We start from the raw sequence: 24,131 nt of genomic DNA on the forward strand, positions 1-24,131 counted from the left end.
CTGCTGAATTTTAATGTGGCTCTCAATGGCTTGTAATGGAAAAAGATCTATTGTTTCTCCAGTAGCAATAAAGTAAGGTTAAAACAAACTCAAACATAAATTTTGCAAACAACCCCATATAAACACAGCTGTTCAATGAACTGATAGGTCTGGTTGCTAGCTGAGTACTGCCCTCTAATGTTGTCATCTAATGGAAATGTCCTTTTCAATGTCTTTTATTAATGAAACCCCATTTCCCTGTAGAATGATGGAGAAAAAATGATCACTCTTGAGATTAGGCTAAACTTAACCTAAATGCAACCTTGACTTTAGCAGATGTGGTTTTGGCTTGGTTGCCTACAGACTTAGTTATTTTCTACATCATCAAATAGCTGATGTTTAATAACATTGTTTAGAAACCTTGGGTTTGGAGAAAAAGTTTGTTGTGGTTAGATGAAGTTGCTTGGAAGATGGGAATTAGTTCATAACCATCTTTTTGTACAGTGTCTGGAAGAAATAGATTCTGTCACAGGGGTCTAAAAGTTCTGGTGCTTCTCAGAGCCTCTGGGAAATAGAAATCCAAAATGGAAATGATCTCCCATGGGTTTCTAATACTTTCAAGCTCTTAGCAATGGGATTCTTCCTTTACTCCAAGGCTTTTCATATCAGCCCCATACATAAAATTCACCTTTCATGCTAATTTAGAGTGTAGGTGGTTTGTATAGCCACCCAGGCAGATGCATTCTGGTATGGGTCCCAGAAATGCAGCATCACTAGAAATAACTCATAAAGTTAAAGATTGGCTTTTGCCCTGGTGGAGAAGATTTATATCCCTTTCAGTCTCCTGTTTTAGGATTAACTGACCAGCTCCTTGCCTCCGTGGTGCCTGGTGGCAGTAAATCCAGCCAGAGAGGAACCCAGGTGCCCTGAGGCCAGTGCAGTGCTTTAAAACATACAGGAAGATGCATTTCTCATCACTCTCCACAGCGTTCATTGCTTTCCAGGCTTCTTCAAGCCCTTCTTCATTTTTTCCCCCAATGGTACCAGGCTTAATCTTTTTTCCTGGTGCCACTAATGACTCTCACCCAGGCCCTCTCTGTTCCTCTTGATAGCAAACTCCCCACCTGGCGGAGCATCCCACCATGGTCCATGCAGGACATGATGCACACAGATAGCTGTGCTTTGCCATCAAGCTGTAGTGCAGATGTCTTGCAAGAAGGCACCGAGCGACAGATCTTGCTGATGGGTCAGGCACTTATTTTCCCGATGGCATCTGGCTCTGACTCACCTTTCCTGAGTCACTCTTCCTGACACCATCATACCTACCTGACATCACTAAATCCCCCACTGTCACTTTACCAAAGGATTAAAAATCCTTCCACCGTCATTTGCCTGGGACAGAACAATTTTCTTCAGGGGGTTATTTTTCATTCTTCCTCTTCTTATTGCTGCTTGACAGGAAACCATCTCATGTTGTTCTGCTCCAAAATGTCACCTGTCTGTGGAGCAGTGGTCCCCATTTCCCTCCCTTCTTCCCACACCCTGCTGTTTCACCTGACTTCGAAATGGCAGCTCAGCAGACATTATAGAATCCTCTATTTACTTATTTATTTATTTATTGCACAGCAAACTACAAAAACCTCTCTCTATGTATATATATATATATATCTGCTGAAGATGGGCATCTGATCTGGGAATAGCAAGGAGAAGCTTCAGGGCAGACCCCCGTGTTTTGAATTAATAAGTATAAAAACAGGAGGAAAGTCTGAGTTGATAACTAGGTAGATAGGTGACAGATAGTTTTTTAAGTACTCTGCCTATTACAGTTTAAAGGCAAGTGCCTTTATGCAGATGTGAGCTCTGCTGCCATTTCAGAATGGATAAGGCTGCATGCTCTAAATTATTGCAGGAAACAGAAACACAAATAGCACTGCCTCCTGTATCTGGACAGATTCCCTTTTTATTGTCACCTGCCTGACAGCCAGGCTGTTGCTGCTTACTAAAACCTGTCTGTAACTGAAATCCCCCGGGTAATAAGCTCCCTGTGAAACAGGTTCCTGACTGGAAAAATCTGCACATCTCCAGATTAAATCAATAACAATTAAGAATTCTTTGAAATCTAATTGGAAAAGCAGCTATTTTGATCAGCACCATGATGTTATCTGGAAATTGTATTTTGTTTATCTACAGCAGAAGGAGGTTTTCTTCTTTGTGAGATTGGTTTGTCAGCTTCAGACACATCCTTTGATCTCTTAGATGATACAGTGAACTGAAACATGGGGGCAATCAGAAGGATTATCATGGGATGGGGAAATCATTTGATCTATTTTTAAAAGTATTTTTTTAATGAATAACTTTGGGGGTTGGCTATCATTAAGAAAGGAAGAGACTGCTCTCCCATCTTTAACAGTGTGAGGTTTCTCTGAAGATGACTGATTCATGTAGTTAATAATACTTAGCATTTATATAGTGCTTCCTAACTTCAAAGCACTGTACAAATATTTCTCACTAATACCGCATGCCAAACTTCTGCGTTATTACTTTCAGGGCGGGATGAGGCTATTTGATGTCTCTCATATTTCTGTGGATGGCTTTCTGTTCAGGCCCCTCTTTAGTTGTCTCAAGTTAACTGAGACAGAAAATCCCAGTGAGAGAAGGAGGAAGACTGAAGTCCTGGTCAAGAACGCAGAGACTCTTTCAAGCACATCATCTGAAAACTCTCCTACTCATCTTGAGAAGGTCTTCTACACCTCGTACGGACTATCCTACCAAGTTAACTGAGTGTCTAGCACTTACTGTAAGGACAGTACCCTTGTTTGAAGATCTCTAGCAATAGCAATGTTCACAAAAAAAAAAAAAGAAAGAAGATAAGAACATAAGCACAGAAGACATACTGTGCTTTGTGTGGGAATATCTAATGTTTAAAGCAAAACAAAATCCAAACCCTAGAATGAACTTTAAACTCCAAAAGGTTGGTGAGGCCTTTTTTCCCCCCCCTTGAACCTAGTTTTCTTATAGTACATATTCATGCCAACAAATAGCAGATGGTGATGGCAGATATGTACTAAAACAGCTAAATTTTTATTCCTTGCAGGAGTATCTATCATGCTGATCAGGCTGAACAGCCTGTGCTGGCAGCGACGCCTGGTCCATGCTTGGAAGGAAAGATCAAAACCTTTCTCGAGGCCTCTTTGGATGGTATTTCAAGCGGCTCGCTTTATAAACAAAGGTAGATATGCTCTTTTGGTTCCTGGGAGCCACTCAAGATGGGAACGTTGCTGTGTTAGCCATGCATCTGCCCTGAGAAGATGGCTCAAAGCAAGCCAGCATCAGGGGTGGAAAGGAGGGACCTGGGGTGTGTGGTGCCCCCTACTCTAGCAGGGGTTCTGCCTTGCCTGTGGAGTTGAAAGCAGCTTGCAGCTCTGACAGATGGGGTCAGCAGATGAGTCAGGCAGACCCAACATTTCTACTTGGGCTTACTGCAGTGTAACTTTTTCTCCTTTATCTTCAGGAAGATTTCCTGAGAGATTTCTGAGTCTCCAGGTCTTTGGCTTCCATCTGGCTCACTGCAGTCAGCTGTGACAATGTTTCTTGCAGCACAGGAATTTGTTCATCAGGAACTGGCATAAGATCCATTTTGGAAAGGGTACTAAGGCTGTCATGGATAAGAAAGAGAATTAAGGAGCTCATCAAGGATCATGGTTGCCCTGGCCGCCAGGAGATCACTCCATCTGCAGTAGCATATTAAAGAGGGACCTTTGAGGGGTTAGCATTTTTTCAGACACTAATATTTTTCATCCCAGCCCCCCAAAACTTCAAGTGGCATCCTTTGATCCTTAATTAAGGGAATTCATAGACTATGAACACAGACCTTACCCTCTCCAGTCATTTTCCTTCTCCAAACACTTTGGCATAAAACTGTAGGGTAGGATTATTTTAGAGGAAGAGCAGGTGGCCTGAGAGTCACGAGTCCTGAGCTCTGAACAGATCTATCACTGGTTTGTGGTGTGATCTCAGGCCAGTTACTGGGGGCCTGGTATTGGAGCATGCTGGACACCCACATCTCCCACTGACTCCAGAGGAAGCATTGCCTGTTCGGTACATTGGAACCAAAGAACCTCGACTGTCTTGACTCTTTGATGTCTGTAACAAAAAGATGTGATTTCTTATACCTACCTCCATGGGGTATCGCACCACTTCGCTGACATTCATATGGCACTGTCAGATGTAAAAGAAAGTACCGTGAAAGAAACTACAGTAACTCTGCTGTGTTTCTCACAGTGCTGGTGTAGCACAATGCCTAGGCTTTGAGGAATTGCCCAGATTTTCCTCTGCAATCCTCCAGGCACCTCAGCAGGCTGATCTCTTATATTTGACAGAGCTGGCTTTCTCCAGGCGTTCTGGCTGGTAATCCTATATGGCCTTTTTGTAGTGATACTAATTTTCCCCTATTCACATTGCCTACTGATGAGCTGATTTGAAGTTACCTCTTGCTTGTAGGTTTGGCCTCTTGTTCAGTGGCTTTGCACTCTTTTATCTGATTGCTGAAGTGGAAACTGGGCTTTTCTCTTAGGCAGAAGCAAAGCCACAACAGCGGCACCCAAACCTGGCATGCATGTCCAAGCTTTGAAAAATGCGAGTGTGTTGGGCTCTAATAGCAGAGAAAGCAGACACTGTGCCTGCAGGGAACTCAGCCACATCCAGCATTTTTCATAGATGCCCCATGTCTTCATCAGTATGCAGATCCATCTGCGCTGCTGAGATATCTGCATGATACAGACAGGGAGTGGGGGAATACATTTATAAATAGGATCACTTCATCTTTCCCTTTCCTGCTGTCCCTACTCTCCTATAATCCCCACCGGTGGAGGTACTTGACTGCTGAGAGCTGTCGGTTCCACCCTACCTTCATATCTGCTCTAATGTCACCAAACACTTTCTTTCTTTGCATTGTAAGTGAAGTAAAGAAGCAGGGGGTGAGAGGTAGGGAGGGGGAAGGAGGGATAGACTCCAGTGGCTGCTAGGACTCTCAAAATACCTTTTACTATTTGATTAGCAATGGCAGGTACTAGAAACGACGAGAGTCTGACATTACAGTGCCTGCATGCTATTTCTAATGGGTGTCTTTTTAAATCCAACAGGTAAATAATAGCATCTTGTTAGAAAAGGTGCACACTATAAACCCACCCTCTGTAGCACAGCAGCCTGCACCAAAACCCCTCAGAACACCAGGTAAAGCTAACTCTTCCTCATCACTGCGCTAGAAAGTTGTTAAATGTTGTACGGTCACAGAGAAATTAAACATTGCTCCTACTCATGCTTACTCACATGAGAAGCTGTTGAAGATGTAGTCACACTGAATGCAGCAATCATGTTAGTACATCACAGTAACAGTTGCTCAGAAGAAAAACACAGCAAAAAACTATATGAGACAGAGCTTTTCTGCAATTGGGTCAAAGTTTTTCTCCTGGCATCTCACTGTCATTTTCTGGCAAAGTCAACAGCAGAGTTCCAGAATCCCAATTTTCTTGTCCTGTGCCCCAAAAGATGAAAAAGTTCTAGCGAAATTGCCCCATGCACACAGTCCTGGTCCTACTGTGGTTCGGCTGCATGGCCTTTGTGTGTGTTTTCTTCCTTCAGCAAGTTCACCCTGCCTGTTGGTAAGCTGATTTATCTTCATCTGTCTGATTGCAGATATAGAAACTGAGCTTTGCCTTCTGGCAGCAGAGGAGCCACCACAAATTCCCTGGGAGAGCCCAACATCCTTCAAAAAGCTTAAAAAGTCACATTTTCTATCTTGAATAATTTCTTTTCTTACTAAGGAAGTAATAGAGGAAGTGCTGGAAATTCCACCATCCAGCATTGAGGATGTAAATGTTCAGAAACAGACAATGCAGTAATGATTTGAGTAAAAGAGTTACTTTTTAATAAAAAATGAAAAAGATGCTGAACCAATTTACCCTCTAGAGAGATGACTGACAGATTTGTCAGAAGCCAAAAAGTTGCAGTAAACACTTAGGGCAGTCCTGCTATTTCCCCTGTCAAGCGATGCCTCTTGAAACAGGTGATGTGACAAGTGTGTTACATCAACCTTCACAGCCATGAAAGCAAGGGAGAAAAGCAAGCATTGTTACGTGGACAGAGGTGTGGAGAAATTCCATGGACTGGCAGTACAGTGCTGAGCAAAGTGACAGTAACTGTTCAGAGACAGATCTGTCCCTGTTCATTCTATAATTCAATGGGAAAACCTGCTTCTGAAAGGCTTTGAGAACAACTTTCTGTGAGATGAGGCCTCCTCCACTGGCAGGCAAGTCCATCTTACATTATTTCCACAAATGTCTAGCGGAACAGATTGACAGACCCGGTTTTCCAACCACAGCCTCCAAAAATGTCCATGAAGAAACTGTTGCCTCTTACTGTTCACACTGCCAAAAAGCTGCTAACCTCACCACCCTAGCATCTGGGACAGCGAGATGAGCTTGCATTAGAATCATAGAATCATAGAATTGTTTAGGTTGGAAAAGACCTTTAAGATCATGAAGTCCAACCATTAACCTAACACTGCCATCCCACCACTAAACCATGTCCCTAAGCACCTCATCTACCCATTTACAGGGAAGCAAGCCCATTCCTCAGCACAGAGGGACACAGATAGTCCCTCATAGACAATCTGACTAAAATATATTATTACAGGCCAGCATTTCCTAACCAGCAAGGCACACCTCCTTATTGAGACCAAGCTCACTGAGAATCTGACCTCAAGATAGGAAGCTCTAAGAGGTCAGCACAGACTTTGGGAAGCTCCAATGGCTTTTCAACTCATCCCAGGATCTAGAATTCCCAAAGCTGTTCTAGATGGAGTTATCCAGAGGAAATTAGATGTGCTGCCTGGTTTCCAGCCCAGGGCAGAAAGAGACAGCAGGGACAGGAGATGTAGCAAGGGAGAAACAAAGGCACACATGAAGGGACAGCAAGGTGGGAGACAGAAGCAATCTGGAGGAAAAAGATGGGATAGACAAGAGGGAAATGGAGTGGGAAGGAATCGCAGGAACAGGAGATAGTGGTGAAGGTGCAATACTGGAGGTCTCAGAGGAGAATCTCACAACAGTGAGCAGGGGATTTAATATAGGCATGGAGGGAACCCTCTGGTCTGTTGTACTCGTCAGTGCTCCTTGAGCTCTCCTAACACTCCAGTGTCTCTGCACAGCTTCTCACATGTCATCTCTGTTTATTAGTTATTCCTACACATGGGCTGATGCGAGTTATCTCAACAGCACAGCTGAACCTGGAGCTGACTGAGAAGTTATCTGTGATGCTGACTATCTATCTAGTTACTCTATCAGGTAGGGTGTTGCTGTCTGTGTAGACACAGGGCAGATCCTGGGTATGACCACAGTATATGTGCTGAACATCCCTACAGTGTGTGCCCAGCATGACTAATGCTTCCTAGAGGTGCTAGTTTTCACTCCATATGTGTTTACAGGGCACCCACTGTGTTTGCACAGTTTTCCATCCAGGAAAACCCAAGAATAAGTACGGCAGCCTTCATTCTGCTTGGGCACTCGCACTACAAGGCTGACACTTCCAGGATGCAACAGATGGGCTGACTGCACATACACTGCACAACCTGCGTGCACTCATTTCTCTCTGCAAAACCCTGATGGGAAAAATGGCAGCCCTGTGTGAAGACTAACTTCAAGCAGACAAAGAGCTATATTGCACTATTTGCTAACCTTTTGCATTCAAAAGTGCTTGTGGACGTATGAAGTAATAGAAAATCAAGGCTTCAAGACTTCAGGTAATCAAACTGGGACCTCTGCAGTGCAGAACTATGACAGTTTTCCCAATTGACACTTAGCTGTGGAACAGCAACTCATTCCACCAGTGCGATTGCTATGCCAGTGGTTCTTCCCATGCACCATCTCAATCATCAGAATTCAGCACAAACATACCCTGAGACAGGGGCAGCCCCCCTAGACTCTGAAGTGTCTCATTGCTACCCTTGTGAAGCAAAGCAGCAATGATATGAAGATGCAGTTCATAACAGGCCCCCAGGTCTAAGCAGAACTTTAGGACTTGCTAAAACATTGCTTCAAGTCTACCAGTACATTTTCTGGTTGGTAGCCAGATCTCACAACTTTGTGCTTGTCACTGTAAGATAGACCCTACAGATCAATCACCTTGCTTGGCAATGTCACATCAGATTGGGATGACAGTAGATTTCATCAGAACCTGGCGTGGGTGCTTTTATCACTTACTTCACATATGGAAAATCTCATCTATTTTTGCCAAAAATTCATGTGGAAGAACTGGGAAGGGGTGAGGAGGAGTAGAAGGGGAGAGGTGTGACAGCAGTGTCAGTCTGTCCCATTTCTGACATTTGAAAAAAAGGGATTTTCATTTCTCCTTCTGTGCTTAGTTCTGACCAAAAGAAGAAGAAAAAAAAATGTATGTATTGCATACATGGAGTGTATTAAAAAAAGAAAGTCTGAACAAGGCTGTTGTGTTCTCAAAAAGCATTTAATTTCTCCATGAACTTTTCATTCATGGAGATTATAAATATTTTTGTTGGGTTTCATGGAACAAAACTGGACTTCAAAGTTATATTCCTCCCTGGAATAGAGTTCTTGTGGTGGCCTTCTGAAGTGCCAAACCAGTGTGGGTTTGGGAGGATGGCACTTCCAAGAGCACAATCTCTGACTCCACATTCATGTCATGGTCTCACCTTCTGAGTGATTAATGATAATTTTAACGCTTGTGTGACCCCTAAGTATTTAATGGTCTAAACTAAGGGTATGTACATACAGATGTGACATTTCTGTTATGCCAAAATCAGGTAAGACAGAGGATGTCAGAAGTATGGATAACTAGAAAGCACCATGCCCACCACTAACTCTCTCCATTGCCGCCTTCGCAAGCCTAGGGCCAGCAAGGAAACCAGGGGCATGTTAAGCTACAGGAAAGTGAATAAGGCACAGTTTAAGGCACAAGTAATGGGAGAAGCAGGCAGGCAGCCAAGACGAATAACCTTGACTACTGAACAACAGGATGTGTGATGTCCTTTCATGTGGAACAAAAGGCAAACATGAGACTTTACCCGTGTTCTTTCTGCCTGAAAAGCACCGCTGATTACACACAGCAGAGGTGAAGTTAGAAGTCAAACCCAAGCCCTTAGTCTTCTCTTTTACAGCCACAATCAGGCAACAGACAGAAGGGGACAAAAAATGCAAAATACCCCAGTTGCAGTGTAGAGCCTTGCTAGAGGGATCCTAAATACATAGAAGGGACTACAGGCACTAAACATTTTTCATGTCCTCTTGGGTGTTCGGGAAGGAATCACCAGAGGGATAAACTATATCTGTGAATTACTGAGTCTATGTGTTGGCCTAGAGTACCCCCAGTCCCCCCTCCTTGTTTTTTGGTGAGGGGGGAGGCGGAGATGGGGACGGGGAGTGGCAGGGTTGTTTGAAGTCAAATCCTGAGTAAAAACAGATACAAGCAAATCAAGAGGTTCCAGCTGGGAACTGTCTAGGAGAGACTCGCCGCAAAAGCAATGGACCACAACAGTGCGAGTCTTTCAGAGCCCTCCTTGACTGACCAGCATCAGTCAGCTGCCCACGGCAACAGAATGCTGCACTAACCAGAATAACCAGTGGGCCAAACTGGGCGCAGAAGGGATCTCAGTTCAGTCTTTCACTCGCCTGCCTACAACTCTGGACTGTGAGGTACCTTTAAACTTGGATTCCAGCTGATATCATTACTCTCTTGGTCATTCTGGAGGGTTCTCTGTTTCTCTGGTTTTGCCCAGAGACGTTATCTAAGGATCTGTTTCACTGAAGCATCTCAGTCTGGGGCCGGGGGCCGGGGGGGGGGGAAGGAGAAAGGAAAGAATTTCTGATAATTTTTCATTTCTCAATGGAAAGCTAAAAATAATTCCCAACTAGCTGTAATCAGAGCACAAGTATAAATCACACGTGATTCGCAGTACCAGCATCCAGTGGGAGTTTCTCAGGAAGGATTGCTTCCCCAGGGCCCTGGTTTCGATGTGACACTGATGTGTTTGGCTTATCTCCCATTTCTGTAGAGCATGAATAAGACTTCAGCCCCAAGACTACAAATTCGCCTGGGATGTAGACATCTGCAATCAAACTGAATTGTTCAAAATGGTTCCCTTCGTCCCCATAGGAGTTCACTTATTCTGACCTGCGGTAGGTAAGATACCTTCTCCTGTTTTGGCTAATACATGAAAATAATAATAAAGCTTTCACTTCCATTTCTCTTTCCCCTTAAATCCACTGCATGCTTTGAGCTGTTATGGACCTGAGAAATCTCTGCTAATGCAGGCCCAGGAACACCTTTGTATCTGTACAATTATCCAGAGATTTCTTTCCCTTTCCCTCCACATTTCACTATGTGTCTGGGGTATTGTTCTACTTTCTCAGTTACCAATGACTAATTTAAATTGTCCCAATTTTCAACTCCCTTCTGGTAGCCTCCCCCACTGACCCCAGAGGAATTGCCCAAGACACTTCCCCTCCTTTCTTTTTCTCACTCCATCTCCCCACTCAATATCTAATAATTTATGCAAATGAATCCATCAGTATTAAAATAATGTCTGGGGGAGAAGGAGGGTCTGACTGATTATGAAAAATATGTGAATAGCTCTGGGAAAATACTGTTTTCCTTTAAATCTCTATATTCTGCAATGCACCTCCTTAAAACTGCCTTAATCAAGACTCTGTTCACATTAGCCAGTGATACTTAAGCAATCTTAAGATAATAATTTTCAGGTGAACTACATTTTCCAGGCAGTAACCATAAGTCACTACTTGCAGTTCAAGCATAGCAGACCATTTCTAATCCTAAAAGCTAAACTTATCTTCACTTGTAAGAGCTGCTCCTTTAAATGAACACATTCCTTAAAATGACACATTCTTCCACAAGTGCCTTACATGTTTTATGTAGTAGTGTGAAAACAAAGATTGTTTGCTGATGAATCTTTGGCATTTGCCAACTTTGAAGCCATGTAATTGCCAGAAAGGGGTTTTGCTGAGGGACCTGGGAGGCCACAATCCCTTTCGCCCACTGGCATCATTGCTATGACTGAGAATTTGCTCATTCAATTACACAAAGGTTGATCTATTTCACTGTCTCCTATGGTAGTTTTACGTCGTTCTGTATTCAATTTGTATGCTGCAGACATATCAGGCTTGATGAATGCAGGCAAGAATTTTATTTCATTATCTTAAAAACTTCAAATTACGCATGCACAATAAATATTGACAGGGAGGTGAAATGAAGACTTTGCTGCATCTTGCAGCAAGAGTTACAAATGGCAGAAGGGAGCGTGTAGGGGAGGTGTGACAAGCACAGCAGAAAGCCTTGCCTCTTTTACTGGTGCACTAAGTGGGGACTGATACCTGCTAACCCCCCCAGGAATCATGCCCTGCATGCTCTCCTTAGTTCCATCTCCTAGATCCTCTAGGGGATGGGGAGACCTTTTATGTTTCTGCATTCATTAGCAATACTAAGGGACCAGTAATTAATCTACATAAATTCTCTTGCTCATAATTTGGCATTGTTTTGTCTTGGTTTAATTGGTACTGGGAAATAACAAATAGGATCATAAGATAATTCAGCCTCAAAGAGACCTCAGGAGCTCTGTAAACCAACTTCCTACTCAAAGCAGGGTCAGCTATGGGATCAGAGGAGGTTGCTTGGGGATTTATAGAGTCAAACCTTGAAAACCTCCAAGGCTGGAGAATGGACAACCTCTCTGGACAGCTTCTGCTTCCAAACCCACACCTAGTCTTACATCTGGTCCAGCTGAAGAAATTCAAATTTTTGCAGCCCCCAGAAGCTACAAAAATACTATATATTTGTCAAGTGGCACTTTCTAGGTAAGGACTTTAAGCTAGTTGGAGTCTATAAACTGACATGGTCTTCCAATGTTAGGTTTCCAAAAGCTGTGCTACTACAAACCCTGGTAGACCCACACTCCCTGATGTGTGCAAGGTCCTGTCTCCGAGGTCCTGCCATAATGCTGCAGCCATGCTTGGCTCAGTTTTACCACATAGTCAGGAAAACTGATGTGTAGAGAAGTTTGTGACTTGCACGCAGGCAGTGTAAAATCACTAAAACTGGTGGGAATTTCCATTCACTGCCCTCAGTGCCATTCTCTATGTTTTCTCTCTGGCTGTCCAAGCAGACTTCACTCCTAAGATTCTCCTAACAGAGTGGACACGTGTCATATGGGATCCACAGTTAACTCCTTAGCTACCACTTGCTTTTATTGCCTCAACTTTTCTACTGTAGCTATTGAAATTTACAGTTAATTTCTAGATCTCGATCCTTAACCTACCTGTTTTGATCCTGTTCCCTACAAGACCATCATTCCCTGCTTTTCAAAGCTTTTCTTCAGAGTGTTGTAGGCTAGTGTGAATCAGATCAACTCCAAGAAGCTGCCAGGGGCAGCGTCAGGGTTTGCATTTTTATGTGCAGTTCTGAAATCTGGCAATTAAGATGCCAATAGACAAAATCCTGCCTCTGGCAGCCCCCTCTGCCCTTCACAGCAAGACATCTGAGCTGCTCATCCATTAGGCTTCCTCATCACTGCAGCCATCAGCATTACATTTTATGGAAACTCATCGCCAACTTTACTTTCCTTAAAATTCTGCCCTGTAGTCCTGGAGCTGTTTGGGAAGTAGTTTAGGTATTGACGAGTGGGATGAGGGTAAAGTAGGGCAGAAGCGGGGAGGGAAGAAGGGGGCAGCGAACTGGCAGTGAAAACCTTTTCAAGATAACTCATCTCCACTTACCACTCGGTCCCTAGTCGTGGAGGAGCACCAAAGAAACTGCAGAATTTATCCACCAGAAATAACCCTTCCTTCGCAGCTGTCACTCCTACCCGTATCCATGTAACACAGGTCTATGTTAAGGGAATATTTCTTGTCTGTGAGGAATTTCAATAATAAAATTCATTTCATATTGATGCAAAGTGAAGAAGTAGATATTCTCACTGAAAGTAAATTTCCCTCTTCCCCCCCAAATAAATTGCTTTAGGGTGATCCAGAAAACTCCTTTGTAGCCAGAAAATTGAAATGTTTTTATTTCAACATCTGTATTATGTGTCAGAAATTATTTGAATTCATTTTTTTTCTTTCAAATACATTTCCTTTTGGAAATTTTGGTTCCAAAAAAGAGAGGAAATTGTGCCCTGATATCATTGGCATTTTATGAGGTTTTTTTTCAAAATTAAATTCTCATTAGCTCATCTAATTTCTATAAATATTTTATCTTAATGGAATCCTATATTTCAATGGAGTATGATTCCATCCCATGTCTTCTGATTTTCACTGTACTACTAATAAAGATATTTATTCTAGGCTGTTATAAAAAGAACTTTGTGGAGTTTTGCTGTAACATTTTCACAGACCACTTAATGCCAGAAGCAGGTAAGTATGATGGGGAAGGTCTTACTGACCACGGTTGCTACTCCAGCTTCCTTATTATATTATTTGCATAAGAAAGGGGATACGAGCTGCTTTGATTTGGTATCCAAACCTTGCCTGAAGTCGGAAGTCTTAATTTGTGTGAAATCTTAGAGCCTTATTTCCCATAGAGCGAAATGCACAGCTCCGGCCACGTAGCCGTCGTCAGCACCGACGGGGGCTCTGTGAATCACACGGGCCCCCACAGTGAGCTGAGGACGAATTTCCCCCAAGCTGCCTCTTTGAAGTGCTGCTCAAGTACAGCCTTTGCCGGCCACAAGCGAGCTGACATTTTGTGCAGCTCCTGTTTTGCAAGCGGGCTCAAAATAACAGCAAAGGAAGATCTTTGACCCTGACTGATATTGCATATAACTAGATATAGTTCTAAAAATGAGGAGTTCTTACTGGCACAATTTGGGAGAAGGAGAGGGAAACCAGAAATATTTAATTAAGAAAAGCACAGGTATGTGATTAATACGTCATCTGCCACGTGAATCCGCACTTGAAAGAACACTTCTTGTTTGGCTGAGCTCGAGTCCTGAATCTGTTTGCTGTAACAATTACTATTAAATCACTACTGGATTATCTTCACTATTTAAAGAGAAGTTAAAATCCGCTTGCTTTATCTCAGGGTAATTACTTTGAGGGCTGTGAGGTTGAACCCAGTATGTTCTTCTCATAAAACTAGTGTCCTCTTCCAAATTTTCTCTTCTGTATGTTGAAGCTGTTACTGTTCCTAGCCAAAAATTACTTCCCCTCCACCCCCATTTGAGCACTGTTATATCCTCTTCAACCACAACTAGCTAAAATAACTCTAATCACCTATTTTTACTGTTTGAGTTAGGAAGTGTTCACAGGGTTCATTTTGCTGGCAGAGCTGAAGGGCTTGCAGAAAGGGAAAAGAGAGTTACAAATGCAGAGGGCAAAATAGCAGCTGAACATGATAATGTCATCAGCTGGTGGAAGTGTTTGCAGACTGGGCATCTATGGCCTAAAATGCCTGGGTTTTGGGGGGATATTTTTGTTGTTGGGGGGGTGTTGTTTTGGTTTTTTTCTGCAGGACTGTTAATACAATTGTTGATTGTTAATACAATTGATAAAGAAACTTGAAAAAGAAAACTAAGTCTTACGGGTTTTTTTTTTCATTCTCTATTGGGTTTCTGGAAGAAGTAGTTTGTGGCAAACAAGACAGACAAACCTGGAACCTCTGCTGCATTCTGCCTCCTATTTAATATTTGTGATTCTACATATAAAGAGAAATCTAGCAACTTGCCACGTAGCCCTGGTAAGTTACATAAGCTGAACTTTTCACAATTTAATGTCTAAAACTAATCCTTTAATCCATATTTAGGTTCCTGTAATGAACTCGTCTTAAATGTTATCTGCAGGTGCTCAGGCATACTGAAAAATTGATAAAGTATATACTTATTCTTACTTAAGGCACTTGAATTTCAATTTTTTGGCCATAATGACTTCTCCTTGGTGTTAATGAAGACTTTCATACATTGAAGTGCTCTTCTGATGTTTGTATAGAAATTTTAAATCATACTTCTCTGTGACTGCTGAACATTATGTGTCAAGCACCAAAAGAAGTCCAAAGTAGCAGGAAGCAAATTCTAGCATTTTTTCCTATTCCATGATAGGCAATTTCAATCAATCTTTTTTTCTGCAACATCTGGAGGAGCCTCCCTGCTCCCATTAACTCATTATGGGGCTGCGTGATGCTTATGTTTAGCACAGAGATTTGTTTAAAGTCATGGGGCAGGGAGGCACAAGCCTTGTTTATATACAGATTCTGGCTGAATGAAAAGGAAAACAAATTCATCCCAACTGTTAAGGTTAATGAATTTAACTCTTTTTTCCTCTGCCCCTGGGATTACAGGTACAGGGAAAACATTTTCTTAGAAATCTAAGCTTTTCAGCACGCTCTGATTAGTTCAGTGGAAGAGGCAACAGATTCCCACCTGTCTGAGCTACTGATGGCCTCCTTTCCTCAGGTACATCCATCTCCCTCTTCCCAAAGTTACTGGATTGTCTTCCTTAAATGCAGGTGTACCTGCGGCCTTTCAACATCACCTAGTAAGTGAAAGACAAAAGGGGAAACAGGACTGTAAAGCAGGAAACAAGGAGCTATTCCATGATAGGCAATTTCAATCAATCTTTTTTTCTGCAACGTCTGGAGGAGCCTCCCTGCTCCCATTAACTCATTATGGGGCTGCGTGATGCTTATGTTTAGCACAGAGAAAGATTTGTTTAAAGTCATGGGGCAGGGGGGCACAAGCCTTGTTTATATACAGATTCTGGCTGTTTGTTTAAAGTCATGGGGCAGGGAGGCACAAGCCTTGTTTATATACAGATTCTGGCTGAATGAAAAGGAAAACAAATTCATCCCAACTGTTAAGGTTAATGAATTTAACTCTTTTTTCCTCTGCCCCTGGGATTACAGGTACAGGGAAAACATTTTCTTAGAAATCTAAGCTTTTCAGCACGCTCTGATTAGTTCAGTGGAAGAGGCAACAGATTCCCACCTGTCTGAGCTACTGATGGCCTCCTTTCCTCAGGTACATCCATCTCCCTCTTCCCAAAGTTACTGGATTGTCTTCCTTAAATGCAGGTGTACCTGCGGCCTTTCAACATCACCTAGTAAGTGAAAGACAAAAGGGGAAACAGGACTGTAAAGCAGGAAACAAGGAGTAAAGGTGTGCTCTTTCTTTTTATCAGACCTTTGCTCAAGGTTTCTTCTTTCAATTTGTACTACAGAAGCACCATCCCAACTAGCCCCATCAGGTAATATAGGGTGAATGATAAGTGATTTAGTACTAGTTTTCTGTGGAACGTTGTGCAGGATTTGTCAGGAGAGTGGATTTTGGGGTGGGAAGGGCCAGGTAAAATTTTGGAGGCTGCATTCCCAAGTGCTGCCCATTATCTGCTTCCCCCAGGTCAAGCCATGGCACTAGTAGCTGAACGACTGGCATGTCACAAGCTTTTGTCTCTGGAACAGGATTTCCCCAAGTGGCTGATAGCAGGCTTAGCCTATTCCAACAGAGGATGTATTCAGAGCCTGCCCTGATACATTTATTATAAACAAAAGCCAAAGAATGTTAAATTTTGTCTCTAACAAAATGCTATTCTGGCTGTTCAGATAAAACAGGTTTTGCTTGGGGTTTTTTAGATGCAGAGCTGCCTTTGCTGTAGGAAATCTCACGTATTAAGGAAAGATCAATACTACAGCTAATGGCCTAAGGTATCAAAAAACCTCACTGGAGGAAATGAGAATGTTGTCTGGAAACCAGATGATGATAATCCTCAGGATAAATGGATTTAAAGATTTCCGAAGCTGTTTTAATAAACAGAGGGCAGACTTAGGCAGTTATTTCAACAAGTTCTTTTGAGATTGCCATGTTCCTGTTTGGTTTTAGTCTTGACATTGATGAGTCTCAGAGAATGTTTATTAGCTTCTTAGATGCAGAACAGACCTTTTATTAAAGCACCCTCTTCTTCTTTACAGAGGAATCTTACACTGGTCGTTTTGTCTTGCAAGTGTTGTCCTTGCACATGCTGTTGACAGAGGTTGGCAGAGAGCCATCGGTTTCCCTGGGGTCCAGCAAAGGCAGGTGGAAAACTTGCAAAGGACTCAAGGCAGAGCTCAGACAAGTACAACAGAACAGAGATCACTTGATACTGCTCTCAGTTTCGTGCCTGTGAACCAGAAGGCATCCGGAGAAGAGCAGTGTTCAGTGTGGCCAGCAGAACCATAAAAACAGCCCTACTACTGCCTAAGGCCAGAGGTCCATCTAGCCCACCTAGCCCTGTTCACCTCCTGTCTTACCACCCCTGCAACCACCTCTTTTCCAAGCTGGTGATTGGTAGGCGAGGTCGTCCCTTCTGCGAAAGCTATTTCATGATTTAGTTCATGTTATATTTTCTACTTGTACCGCTTCCTCTATGAGGGTAAAACACATACAGCATCCAACACCTGGGAGCTCGTGGTATTTTTGCAGCCACTTAGAAACATGCTCTGTGTCACTCCTTATTCTTCCCCATATCTTTTTGACTGCTGCAGAGCACTGAGCTTATATGTTTCATTTTCTTCCTCTTTGGATAAAAGCATATGATCTACTTTTCAGGACTTTAATGGGTTACAGTGTGTCAGCTAATCATAGAATCATAGAATCATAGAATCATAGAATGTTTTGGGTTGGAAGGGACCACTAGAGGTCATCGAGTCCAACCCCCCTGCAGTCAGCAGGGACACCGCCAACTAGATCAGGTTGCTCAGAGCCCCATCCAACCTGGCCTTGAATGTTTCCAGGGATGGGGCCTCCACTACCTCTCTGGGCAACCTGTTCCAGTGGTTTACCACCCTCATTGTAAAGAATTTTTTCCTTATATCTAGCCTAAACCTACCCCGATTTAGTTTAAAACCAGGACTTTAATGGGTTACAGTGTGTCAGCTAAACTCCCATAACTGACTGTGTGCAGACCCAGACCAACAGAAAGGTGAAACGCATGAGTCTAAACCACCACAAGTGTCAAAGCAGTTTACCTTGCAGAGCAGGGTCAGCTATGCCCATTCAGCTGACTTGCAGAAACTCACTGAGCCATTGCAACACACACACATTTGAGGGCATCTACTTAAAAATTGGAAGGTCTGAACTAAACAACTCACGGTTCAAACAGCTCCATGCTACAACTTCCTCCTAGCCACCAGCTTCCATCAGGTCTCCCTAGACAGGTACAGGAAGCAAGCTACAGATAAGAGATTTATTTCTGGAAGTGTACTATGCCCTATGTCCGCCATTCCTTCTTCTCCTATCATATAGCAAAAACATTGACATCCAGGAAAAATTGCGGTTAGGAAGCAGTCCACAACCAGATGGTCAGTAGTGTCAGTGGGTACTAGGGAGAGGGCTGTATCACAGGATTGCAGAAAAAGTCAGTTTGGAGGGGACCTCTGCAAGTTTCTAGTCCAACCTCCTGCTCAAAGAAAGTCCAGAAAGAGCAAGTTACTCCAGGCCTCGTTCAGTTGAATTTTGAATACCTCAAAGGATGGACATCCCACAGTATTTTTGGGACCCTATTTGACCACTCCCGTAGTGATGGGTTGGGGTTTTTTTTTCCCTGACATTGAGACACCATTTCCTATGTTGCAAGTAGAATTTGTTTCCTTTTTCTTCTATTGCTGTGCATCTTTAAGAAGAGTCTGACTCTGTCTTCCCCTTCCTCAGGCTGAACAAACCCACTTCTCTCAGCCTATCCTGCCGTGTCCTGTGCCTCGACCACTGACCCACATCGTACCCCTCTGCTAGACTCACCCCAGTATGTCAATTCCTTTTTTGTGCCTGTGCCAGTGCCCATCCTAGACTCCCAATGCTGCCTTGCAAGTGCCAAAGAGAAGAGAATGACCCTTTCCCTTGACCTACTGGCTGCTTTCTTGCTCTCTGTGCAGATGGTTTTTGCTGTAAGGGCACATTGCAGATTCACATTGAACTCATCATCCACCACACCTGCAGTCATTTTCAGCATGTCCTATTCTGTATGGATACCTCTGGAAGGAGCAGCATCTTCCTGAAACACACACACACACACCCATCATCCTGTAATTCCCTGAGTCTCAGGCAGGGAGCATGCAAGGAGGTGCCCAGCTGCTGTCTACCCATGTGTATCCAACAAATGGCACACTGACTACTCACGCATTGAGGATGTCCTGGATTCTCTGCATGCTGCAGGCACTCTATAGTGTGTGCATGCAGCCACCCAGCCATGAAGCAGAGGAGAAGACGTTGATTTGGCCCCCCTTCACTTCCAGAAAAGGACACCTGGCCAACACAGAAGGAAATGAGCATCGATGAACCTGAGCATTTCTTTCAGAAAGACACGCAGCCTTGGGTGGGTGTCTACTGAAGACTGGAGAAAAGAATCCACCACTCAAAGGATCATATACACTTCATATGAAGCCTGATACATAAAACTTTGATGGTTTTGGTTCCGTGTTGTCTTCAAAATACTTTGCATTTGTTTGTTTGTTTTTAAAGAAGTGCTAAATTTAAAAGGAAAGGGGGGCATATAGGGTAACAGCAGTTTTCTCTGATTAGAGCTCCCCAAAGGCACCCTAAGATTGACTAACTCAGTTGTATTAAAAAAATTTAAAAAAAATGGGAAGTTGGCTTCTCAGACCTTCCCATTTTATTAAATCTTCTCTGGCCTTTGTCACCACTTTCCAACGAATTTTCATTTTTTAGCATGACAGAATGCTAAGAAAAATTTCCCTGAAGCTTTTTCTGTCCATTCTAAATATTTATCACTCAAAAACATGTGTCATTTTTAAGGAATGTTTGCCAGTCTTGATTAAGGGGAGAGGGCAAATAATCTTGGAATGGTCCTTCTAAGTTTATCCTTACAATCTTTCTTTTTTTATTCATTTTGTTTGAAAGAGTTGAGCCTCAGTACAATTGATTTCCCAGCTCCCTCGAGTGGGTTCCAATGTTGCTGACAACAGAGAAATTGAATGATTTGTTGACTGTATCTATAGATGCAGCAACCTCCACTCCACATAGAAGTTTCACTATATCTTGCAACTTAAAGCTGGTATTTTCTGCTCTCTGCTCATGCACTGGAAGGCTGAAAAGATCAGTATTTTAAAAAAAAAATAAATAAAAGGAAACAGCCTGCCCACCCACCCTCCCCCAAAGGGTTGTATCTGTGGGAATGAGGGGATGCAGAGTTAGGAAAGAGCAGTTGGGGCAATGTGTTGCAGAAACCTCTTAGCTTGAGCTCCACTCTTGTATTTACTTGCTGGACATGATTCAGCACTGCCATTTTTTTCATGTGTACTACATCCTGCTGCCCACGCAGTTCCAGGGGCAGTAATAACCCATCCCTCTCTGTCCCATAGGAGCTCGCTTTCATCAGCCACCTTTTCTCTCAGACAATTAACGTGATGTTTAAACTCAGAGCAATTACACCTTGCCCTACTTTGCTTCACATCTATTTTTTCTGTTTGAGAGTTGCAGAAAAGCCTTTGTGCCTGAAAGCATGTCTGCTTTTTTCTAGGTGTCTCTGTTGGTCTCATAAATGGTATTACTTCTCTACACTAACTTTTTCTCTTGTACATCCTTAAAACTTTGTAGTTTTAAGAATATTATCACGACAATATGTTATTATGGCTATTGTATTTCTGACTGAGCTGTAAAGTCAAGGATCTTATCGTCATTAAAAATCCCCCAACACAAAATAGGAATGTTAGTCCAGACTCCATGGCCCAGTGAGCACAATCTTTACATGATGTTTTGGCTGAATTGTAGCTCCCTTTACTTTCTGTTGTAACTGTGGGTTGTTAAACAGCTGTCATGATTCTCCCCGCTCCCCCAAGAGATTGAGCTGCAAATGAATTATAGATATAATACAAGCAGACTTACACATGCATTACCCGAAGCCTCATACATGGGTCAGAATCGTACAGTTATTGTCCTGCCAGATCTTTGGAATAAAAAGCCATGGACTTGGTGAGACGATCCCAGTGTATTGATTGCTATAACGGAGACTGAGAATCTTTGACTTGAGATAAAAAGACGTCAGACTTCTGTGATTTAAGATCAGCAAAACTTGAGCATTGCCCAGAGAGCTTTTAATTGATTCTGTCAATGATGTGCCTCTGTGTGTGTGTGTATATACGCACTAGATGTGCCTATGCAGTGTTATGATGTATACATTAGACATACGTGTGTGTCCATACATAATATCTGCGTGATGAATGTGTGGCAGGATCGTAAGAGCCCACCCACACTGGGGTTTTGGTCTCTGGGTCCGGGTGCCAGCTCAGCACCAGTCCGTGGCCCTGCCTGGCCATCTCAGGCTGTGTCTCAACCCAAATCCTTTCACTGTGCCTGATCCTGACCCCCCCACCTACAGGCTGACATCTCAATCTGGACTTGGCGCATTCACATCCCCAGGGAGGTGCCTGATGCTCAGGGCTGGGTCTTCCCCTGGCTGCTCCCCAAGCCTGCCCTGCTCCTCGCTGGGGGGTGTTGGGGTCCTGCCCTGCTGCCCCAGAAGGGCCCCCATGGACCCTGGGCCCAAAGAGCAGCCAACCTTCTCTGGGCCTATTAGGAAAATAGTAGAAATGGAAAATGAGTAGGAACAGAAAATGAGTAGGAATAGAAAATTAGTAGGAATAGAAAATTATTAGGAATAGAATAGAATAGAACAGAACAGAACAGAATAGAGAATTCTAAGTTCCTACAGGGAAGAAAAAATAGACCAAGGGAGGGGAGGAAGAAACAGAGAACAGAAGAGGGAAAGAAGGAGAGAATAAAGAAGAGAAGGAGAAAAAGACAGAAAGAACTACAGAAACATGCAGTGCTAATGTCTTCTTATAACTACACTTAAGGGTAGACTTCTCCAAAAGAAGAAAAAACAGGACGACAGTTAGGACTGAAGCTTGGACTCTGTCCAGAGGCTGAATTGACTTTGTCAGTCCTGTCCTATTTTGACCTTTCCATTTTTCAAGGGTAATTAAACACACCAGCTTCAGTTTGGATCTCGCTTCAACTAGTGATTCACCTCCACTGACAAGGTAAAGAGCTACACAGGAGAGGTCCAAACTGGCTGCCCAAAAAGCCATGTCCATATTGGTCTTATTTTATGCGAATATAATGCCACCAAGTAATTAGCAATAAAAATACTGTGCAAGAACTGTGTATGCCATTAAGATTGAGTAATTTGGTCTTTAACCCATCTAGCAGCTACTGCAAGATGCACTAAGTGACTGAAACCCATATATCTCATTATAATAAATATTTTATAGACCACATCTCAGCCCAAATCACCTTCTGTGACATTGTTTTTAAAGCCACTGACAGGTGACAGGGTGATTTTGGTGACTAGTAATTGGAAAGGAAATCTTCCCTCGCCACATTAAAATGAACCCATATTGATAACAACCAAGTGTTTTCATTTGATCCGTGTCAAATGTCAACAGTGCAATAAACTGGTGACCCTGCTTCAATTCCTGTAGGTCAGAGCACGAAAGATCACTTCTTCCCCACTTTGGGTGGCTGTTCACCATTTTTCATCCTCAGGCTGACGCCTACTTGTGAGAAAACTCTCACAGTGGACATCCTGCTATATTTGTTTTGTGGAGAGGCAGAAGATTTTGCTATTTAAGACTGTAAATCTGGCATTTCCATAACTGCTGAAATTCACACCTTCGCATTTCTTGCTATGTAAGGTGAGCAAAAGTTAACCATGCAGCTGATATTTGCAGTAGTCCTTCATCTCACTCCTTTCGGGATTGTTCCCATGTACACAAGTACCCTTCATCTCTGATGGCTGAAGCCGGCTCCTTATCCATTCTTATGTGTCTGTGAGTGACAAAGCATCAGAGAAAGCTTCCTAACTGTGAAATTTATTAGACAGGAGAGCAGAGTCCTCTGAGGGAAGTGTTGGAGCAAAACTCCATCAGAGGAGGTTTTAGAGCTAAAGGGGATAAACTGTTGTGGGGGGAGGTACAGTGTTAAATTACAGTCCTGCAGTGACAGGAATTGAGTGGGTACTTAAAACTACTTTTTCATCCCCCAAAATAGGGCAGGGAATGGGAAGAGCCTTCCCAACTCATTAACGGGGGTTCTCTGCCATCGTGCTATATGACTTTTTTCATTAATTAATTGCATGCGCTATCTTTAAATCATTCAGAATTCTCTCCAGCCCCCCCAAGGAGGGGGGCGTCTGAGTGATTAAAGCATCTGGATCATTCATTCAAGTACTGCTGCAGACGTGTAGAAGGCCACGCTCTTATAAATGGGTCACAACTATTCAGACAAGAGACTCAAAGGCAACCTGAAGTGATGCTGGCCAAGCCATTTCCATTTGTGCAAATTTAACATACCTGATGCAATTTATCTCCCAGGAAAAAGTGAGGGTGTTCTCTTCAAAAGTGATAGATCTCTTTTTACAATTATAGCTCAGTTGAAGCCAACCCATGACCAGAAGACTATCCCAGATTCTCACTATCCTCATGGCTAAAAACTTCGTCTGCTTCTCAACTTAAACCTATTCATTCTCAATATTCTTTTTGTTCTCTGGAAAAAATTTTTCTGTAGCTGAAACCACTTTTGCTCTTCACTGTTGTGTAGCCCAGTGCCCATTTATAGATTGCACTTCTCTCATCCTTAATTGTGTTAAAATTAACAAGCCAAGCTGTCTTGGTGTAAGGCAGGCATTTCCATTTCCCAGATCACTGTTAGGGAGAAAGTAATGAACAGGGAATAGTTGTTCATTGTCTTCTTAAAAACAAGTATTAGTGACATTAGAAGAAATAACAAGGATCAATTTCTAAAGACGCAAAAGGTGATGGTTTTCCTACATCTTGTGACTGCAGAAGTCCCTGCTGCCACAGAGATGCTGGAAGTTCACATTGGTTCAGAAAGCAAACTGCAAGCAAAGTGAGCAAAAGAAGGTATGGGAGGAAATTCAGTAGAGGAAAAAGTCGACTGAAGATAGTAAATGCAAAGATAATGTGTCTTGCTTGGGAAGCCTTTAAATTGAAACTTGCTGAAGACTGACAGTGTTTTGGGGAACTATTACACATGCTTATACTGTCTTGCACTCTTTGTTAAGCTTTTACTCTTGGTCACCATCAGAGACAGGCTATTGCACTGCATA

The sequence above is a fragment of the Egretta garzetta genome, unplaced genomic scaffold (genome assembly GCF_000687185.1).
Source record: "Egretta garzetta isolate BGI_Z169 unplaced genomic scaffold, ASM68718v1 scaffold167, whole genome shotgun sequence".
In the NCBI taxonomy this organism is placed as follows: Eukaryota; Metazoa; Chordata; class Aves; order Pelecaniformes; family Ardeidae; genus Egretta; species Egretta garzetta.